A 6758-nucleotide genomic window follows, 5' to 3' on the forward strand; every position below is an offset into this window, starting at 1 on the left:
TTTATTTAAACATACAGTGAATAAACTGTTACAAAATTTACATTTTGAGTAAAATATATCACCTTAAAAGGTAATGTTAGATATAAAATGTAGTGCTCTTTTAGTGTTTTATTTTGATAGAGTGTCACAGGTCACATGACCCCACTTTAGTCACCTGTTGCATTGTGGGTTGAAGCAACATGGCTGCCGAGGAAACCACACAGTCCAGACATAAGCAGACTCTAAACGGTAAGATGTTTTTTGTCCTTTTGTTTGTTTCATATTTGTTCATAATATTTATTAAAGTGTCTCTAGATGGACGGTTTGATATATTTACTGTGTGAATTTATTTTGATCCTGGGCCTGTTTAAATTTATCACTTTTTAATGGACTTTTTCCATCATTTCTGAGCCTCAGAACTTCATCAGTCCAGCAGATAGACACATTTAGGAGAAACACATCTGAGTTCTGGTGAAAATTGCAACGAAAATGACTAAGAAAGCTGGAAAATTCCCACAAAAAGAAACCAAATCACCAACAAAGGTCCAAAATTACCACAATGAAGGACAAAATCACTGCAACAATAGGTGAGTATACAACAAAAAGACAAAAAAAATCTCCACTAAAAGAAGCAAAATTACCACAAAGAACCATCTGGTTCTTCATCTGCAGTAACTTTATTAAAGATCAGAATTTTACCTTCATGCTGGGAATATTTCCAGAGTTCCAGGTCCTTGAAGTCTATAGAAGAGAACGTGCCCTGGAGAAAGTTCTAGAATAGACCTACCGGTAGGTCTACTCTAGAACGTTCTACAGTTGTCGGTAGGTCTACTCTAGAACGTTCTACAGTTGTCGGTAGGTCTACTCTAGAACGTTCTACAGTTGTCGGTAGGTCTAACTCTAGAACGTTCTCCAGGGGATGTTCTCCTTTCTTGCTTCCAGTCTTTAAGTTTAGTCTCACTTAGAACGTTCCAGGTCCTTGAAGTCCATAGAGGTGGGTCCAGATTTATCACTTTTTAATGGGTTTTTTTTTTCTCTGGTTTCAAGTATTTTTGGATGTTTTTTTTTGTAATTTGGTACACAGTTTAATATGGCTTAGGACAAGTTTTCAGTCATTTTGGTCAAGCTTTGAGGCGTCTGGAAGTTTTTTTGATTTTGGACAAATTCTGAATAGTTTAGGCTGAGTCACTGTGGAAACATCTTGGTCATTTTAGACGCGTTTTGAATCGTTTTCATGAGACAATTCAAAGAACTTTCAAGGTATTTTGGACTCATTTTGAAGTGCTTAAGACAAAATATGGGTCACTTTGGGGATTCTTTTTTTCCATTTTGGACATATCTGGAGTAATTATGGACAAGATTCAAGATATTCCAGACAATTTTTGAGTCGTTTCACAAAGATAGCCGATAGCAAAGTGACATTTAGGAGCAGAAACACATCTGAGTTCTGGTAAAAACTGACTCCAGATCAGTTTAAATCCACCCAGGTGTCACAGTCTGAACACTGGATCTGGTTTCTGTTCATTTCCTCTTTAAACCACTGCGATCATCAGTATTATGGGATGTATCCTAGTGTGATCATCAGTATTATGGGATGTATCCTAGTGTGATCATCAGTATTATGGGATGTATCCTAGTGTGATCATCAGTATTATGGGATGTATCCTAGTGTGATCATCAGTATTATGGGATGTATCCTAGTGTGAACAGTTCAGAGTCCTAGAAGCAATCATTGGTTCTCTGGATGTGTTTCTGGTTTCTGATAATTCACCAGAGAAAAGAAGAGATGAGGTTCTAGTTTTCTGATATTTTGACAAAGTGGTCGTTTGGATTTTAAAGGTGGTAAAATGTTGAGCATTTTGTGGGTTTTTTGCTTGTTTTGCATCTTTTTTGCTCGTTTTGTGTCTTTTTTTACTCGTTTAGTGTCTTTCTTTTTTGTTTTGTGTCCTTTTTTGCTCGCTTTGTGTTTTTTTTGCTCGTTTTTGTCTTTCTTTTGTTTTGTCTTTTTTTGCTTGTTTTCTGTCTTTTTTTGCTCCTTTTGTGTCATTCCTTTATGGTTATGTGCCTGTATTTGATTTTGCATCTTTTTTTGCTTGTTTTGTATCTTTTTGCTTGTTTTGTGTCTTTTTTGCTCGTTTTGTGTCTTTTTGCAGGTTTTGTGTCTTTCTTAGCTTGTTTTGTGTCTTTTTGCTTGTTTTGCGTCTTTTTTGCTCCTTTTGTGTCGTTCTTTTATGGTTTTGTGTCTGTATTTGATTTTGCGTCTTTTTTGCTTTTGTGTCTTTTTGCTGGTTTTGTGTCTTTTTTGCTCGTTTTGTGTCTTTTTTGCAGGTTTTGCATCTTTTTTTGCAGGTTTTGCATCTTTTTTTGCTCGTTTTGTGTCTTTTTGCTCGTTTTGTGTCTTTTTTGCTCGTTTTGTGTCTTTTTTGCAGGTTTTGCATCTTTTTTTGCTCGTTTTGTGTCTTTTGGCTTGTTTCGTGTCTTTTTCAATCATTGGTTCCCTGGATGTGTTTCTGTTTGACGACAACAGCAGTTTGCACCAAATATTTTGAACTTGAACCAACAAACTACTCTGAATTGAAGGAATAAGGTTTCCGCTACAGAATCATTTTTTAATTTGATTGTCAGAGATTGTCCGGTTGTGTTTAGATGAAGGCGATGTGTCCAGTGTGTCATGTGATACCAGCAGCCCGCTCTGATTGGATCGTACCTGTAGCTGCAGTTTATTGTGATTGGTGGTAAAAACAGCAGCAGAACTAAACAGGTGGATGTTTCCTGTATCTGCGGGATGTAGATTTTGGTTTCTGTGACCTTCCACAGTGAGTCTGAGATGTAAAACCAGCAGATTGGCTCCTGAGCCGTCAGTCTTGAGGATCATCCAGAACCTGACAGTGAATAAAGAGGTGAAATCAGACCTGAGAGCAGCTTATTTCCTCCATCACAGCTGAAGATTTCCATCACGACAGGCGGCCGATCGGGTATCAAAGAAGATTCGGCCGCATTGTCTCCAGGATGGACGGGATAATTCAGCCGCCGCCTTCCACCAAACTGGCAGATGAAAGCAGCCGGACCGGGCCGAACGCCGGAGCCGCCTGGAGACGAAGCTTTCAAAGGCCGCCGGAATAAAAGTGAGCTTTGAGGCGGCCACTCAGGGGAAGGCCGGCATTCAGCTCTAATCTCAGATGCAACAAAGGAGCCTTTATTCCGACTGGAGGAAATCTTAGATCCACTTTCAGTGTCAGACTCACATCCAGAAGCAGCAGGTCTTTAACCTGCAGCAGAAGAACACATTCTGCTGGTTCTGGTCCTCAGAGAACATCAAAGCCCATGTAGAGGCGTCTACAGAACAGCTTGAAATATTTCAGCAGAGTTCAGTAGATCTACCTCACGAGGATCTGAAACATAAAGATGCTGGTGTTGAAGGAACTTGAAGCATTTCTACTTTATTAGTCTTCTTCAGTGACAGAATCTGTCCAACATCTACAGCAGGAGTGTCAAACTCATCTTAGTCCAGGTTCCACATTCAGCCCAGTCTGATCTCCAGTGGACCAGACCAGTAAAATCACAGCATAATAACCTATAAATAACCACAACTACAGATGGTTCCTTTGTTTTAGTGCAAAAAAGTGTATTCTGTTTATCATTTCCACATTACAGCTTCCAGATCACAGTTTGTCCATAAAGTATTTAGTCACAGGTGTCTGGAACGAAACGATGCAGTATTTTACCTTATGATCAAAACGACAAAAGTCAGACAAAATATTACAAAAAGGAGACACAAAATGACTAAAAATGAAACAAAAAATTTACAAAGCAACAAAACAATAGACAAAAAATGAACAAAACCACAAAAAAAGACAAGCGAGAAAAAAGGAAACACAAGACGAAAACAAGAAACAAAATGAGACAAACGACATGAAACAAAACAAAAAAGAGACAAAAAACTTACAAAGGGACAAAAAAATGACAAAACTGAGAAACAAAGCGACAAAAAAACGGACAAACAACACAAGCGAGACAAAAAACCCCCCACAAAATGATGCACAAACAACGAATAAAGCAAAACACAAAATGACAAAAATAAGACAAAAAACATAAGTGAGACAAAAAGGAAACACAAAATGGCAAAAACAAGACAAACGGCAAAAGTCAGAGAAAAAAAAAACCAAGACAAAATATAACGACAAATTAGACACAAAATGACAAAAAGGAGACAAAAGGCAAAAAATTTGACATAAATTTACAAAGCGACAAAAAATGGACATAAACGAGACAAAAAGGAAACACAAAATGACAACATGAGACAAACGACAAAAGTCAGACAAAAAAGACAAAAAACGACAAAAACAAGACAAAATATTACCAAAATGAGACACAAAATGACTAAAGAACAATGAACAATCTAGTATTTTACTTTCTGATCAAAGCAGCTTGTCATGGTCTAGAAATTATTTTAAATTTATAGTTTTACTAATTTACAATCTGCAGTTAATGTCTTCTCTGGGATTTTTACACTTTGAGGACCGGATGGGACCCTCTGGAGGACCGGTTTTGGCCCGCGGGTCACATGTTGGACACCCCTGGTCTACAGGATTTGTGTTTATTTCTTGTTTGCTAGTGATGTTCCTGCATTTCTGCTCTTTCTCCTTCCTGCTGCTGCAACTGTGGAGTTAATGAAGGATTAGTGAAGTGAAACCAGACTCCTGGACTTTCATTTTTACGTAGTTTTATGAGACTTAGTTTCACGTCTAAGTTTCTATTCATGGCTCTGAACTCTGCACTCTTGAGTCTGACACACCGTGAGGCAGGAAGGTGAGGAGAAGGTTTGGTTCTGGAGGGGTTGAGTTGTGGCTTGGAGAGTTGCATGATGGTTTGTAGGTTCCTCTCATATTTTGTAGGTTTCTCTGATGGTTTATAGGTTCCTCTGATGGTTTGTAGGTTCCTCTGATGGTTTGTAGGTTTCTCTGATGGTTTATAGGTTCCTCTGATGGTTTGTAGGTTCCTCTGATGGTTTGTAGGTTCCTCTGATGGTTTGTAGGTTCCTCTGATAGTTTGTAGGTTTCTCTGATACTTTGAGGGTTTCTCTGATGGTTTGAGGGTTTCTCTGATGGTTTTGTAGGTGTCAATGATGGTTTGAGGCTTTGTGTTGTGATTTGAGGGTTTGTGTTGTGGTTTGAGGGTTTGTGTGATAGTTTGTAGGTTTCTCTGATGGTTTGTAGGTTCCTCTGATGGTTTGTAGGTTCCTCTGATGGTTTGTAGGTTCCTCTGATGGTTTGAGAGTTTCTCTGATGGTTTTGTAGGTGTCAATGATGGTTTGAGGCTTTGTTTTGTGATTTGAGGGTTTGTGTTGCGATTTGAGGGTTTGTGTTGTGGTTTGAGGGTTTGTGTGATAGTTTGTAGGTTTCTCTGATGTTTGAGGTTTTCTCTGCTGGTTGCAGGGGTTTGTGCATCTCTCTGGGGGTTGTGTTGTGGTGGGAGTGTTTCTCTGATGGTTTGAGGAGTTGTGTTGTTGTTTCAGGGGTTGTGTTGCAGTGGGAGGGTTTGTGTAGTGGTTTGAGGGTTTGTGTGATGGTTGCGGGGGTTGTGTTGTGATGGGAGGGTTGCATGATGGTTTGTAGGTTCCTCTGATGACGTCGGGGGGGTTTGTGCATATCTCTGGGGGTAGTGTTGTGGTTTGAGGGGTTGTGTTGTGGTTTAAGTGTTTCTCTGATGATTTGAGCGTTTATGTTGCGGTTTGAAGCCTCGTGTTGTGGTTTGAGGGTTTGTGTGGTTGTTTGACGGGTTGTGTTGCAGTGGGAGGGTTTGTGTAGTGGTTTGGTGGTTTGAGGGTTTGTGTGATGGTTGCGGGGGTTTGTGTTGTGGTTTGTAGGTTTCTCTGATGGTTTGAGGGGTTGTGTTGTTGTTTGAGGGTTTGTGTGATGGTTTGAAGAGTTGTGTTGTTTGAGGGTTTGTGTGATGGTTGCGGTGGGAGGGTTTGTGTGATGGTTTGAAGGGTTTATGTTGTGGTTTAAGCGTCTCTGTGATGGTTTGAGGGTTTATGTTGCGGTTTGAAGGATTGTGTGATGGTTGCGGGGGTTGTGTTGTGGTTTGTAGGTTTCTCTGATGGTTTGAGGGGTTGTGTTGCGGTGGGAGGGTCTGGCTGTCAGAGGACATGAGGATGACGGGTTTGGCTGCCACTCACGGCGTCTCTCGCTGATCATCGCTGATGTTGCAGGACGGACATCAGCCCAGCCGGCGTCTCTGGCGTCCGGCCGTCCGTCCATCTGTCTGCCAGACAAACTGAACAACGTCTAGTTGGAGGCGAAGTGTCGTGGCTCTTCTGGCATCCCGCTTCATCTGGCGGTGCTCCGACGTCTTCGGGGTCCGTTTGCGGCGACCTGAAGCGCCTCCGTGTGTTTTTGTCAGGAAAAAGTGCCAAAGAAATCCGTCCAAAAGTTCCACGTCGGTGCCAACGTGACCGTCAGCTGCGACCCGCGGAATTGATGGTTGGCTTCTGATAATCCATTAAGACACAGCGAAAGGTCGGCGAGTATAAATAGCCTTCAAGGACGCTGCGTGATGATGAGGAGGCTGAGAGGACGCAGGAAGCCGCTCATTAATCTGCACTCGGAGCGTCGCGCTGACATTTGGTCTCCGGTGGACAAAATAACAGCAACACCTGAGAGCAGCTCTGACCCCGATTAGGAGGTTTTACTCAACAAAGTTTTCAGCAGCTTCCAGCTTCTCCTGTCAAACAGAATCATTCGTGATGAGCTTTTACTTACTGCCCCTGATGGGAGGAC

Source organism: Amphiprion ocellaris, chromosome 2 (assembly GCF_022539595.1).
Source record: "Amphiprion ocellaris isolate individual 3 ecotype Okinawa chromosome 2, ASM2253959v1, whole genome shotgun sequence".
Taxonomy (NCBI): domain Eukaryota; kingdom Metazoa; phylum Chordata; class Actinopteri; family Pomacentridae; genus Amphiprion; species Amphiprion ocellaris.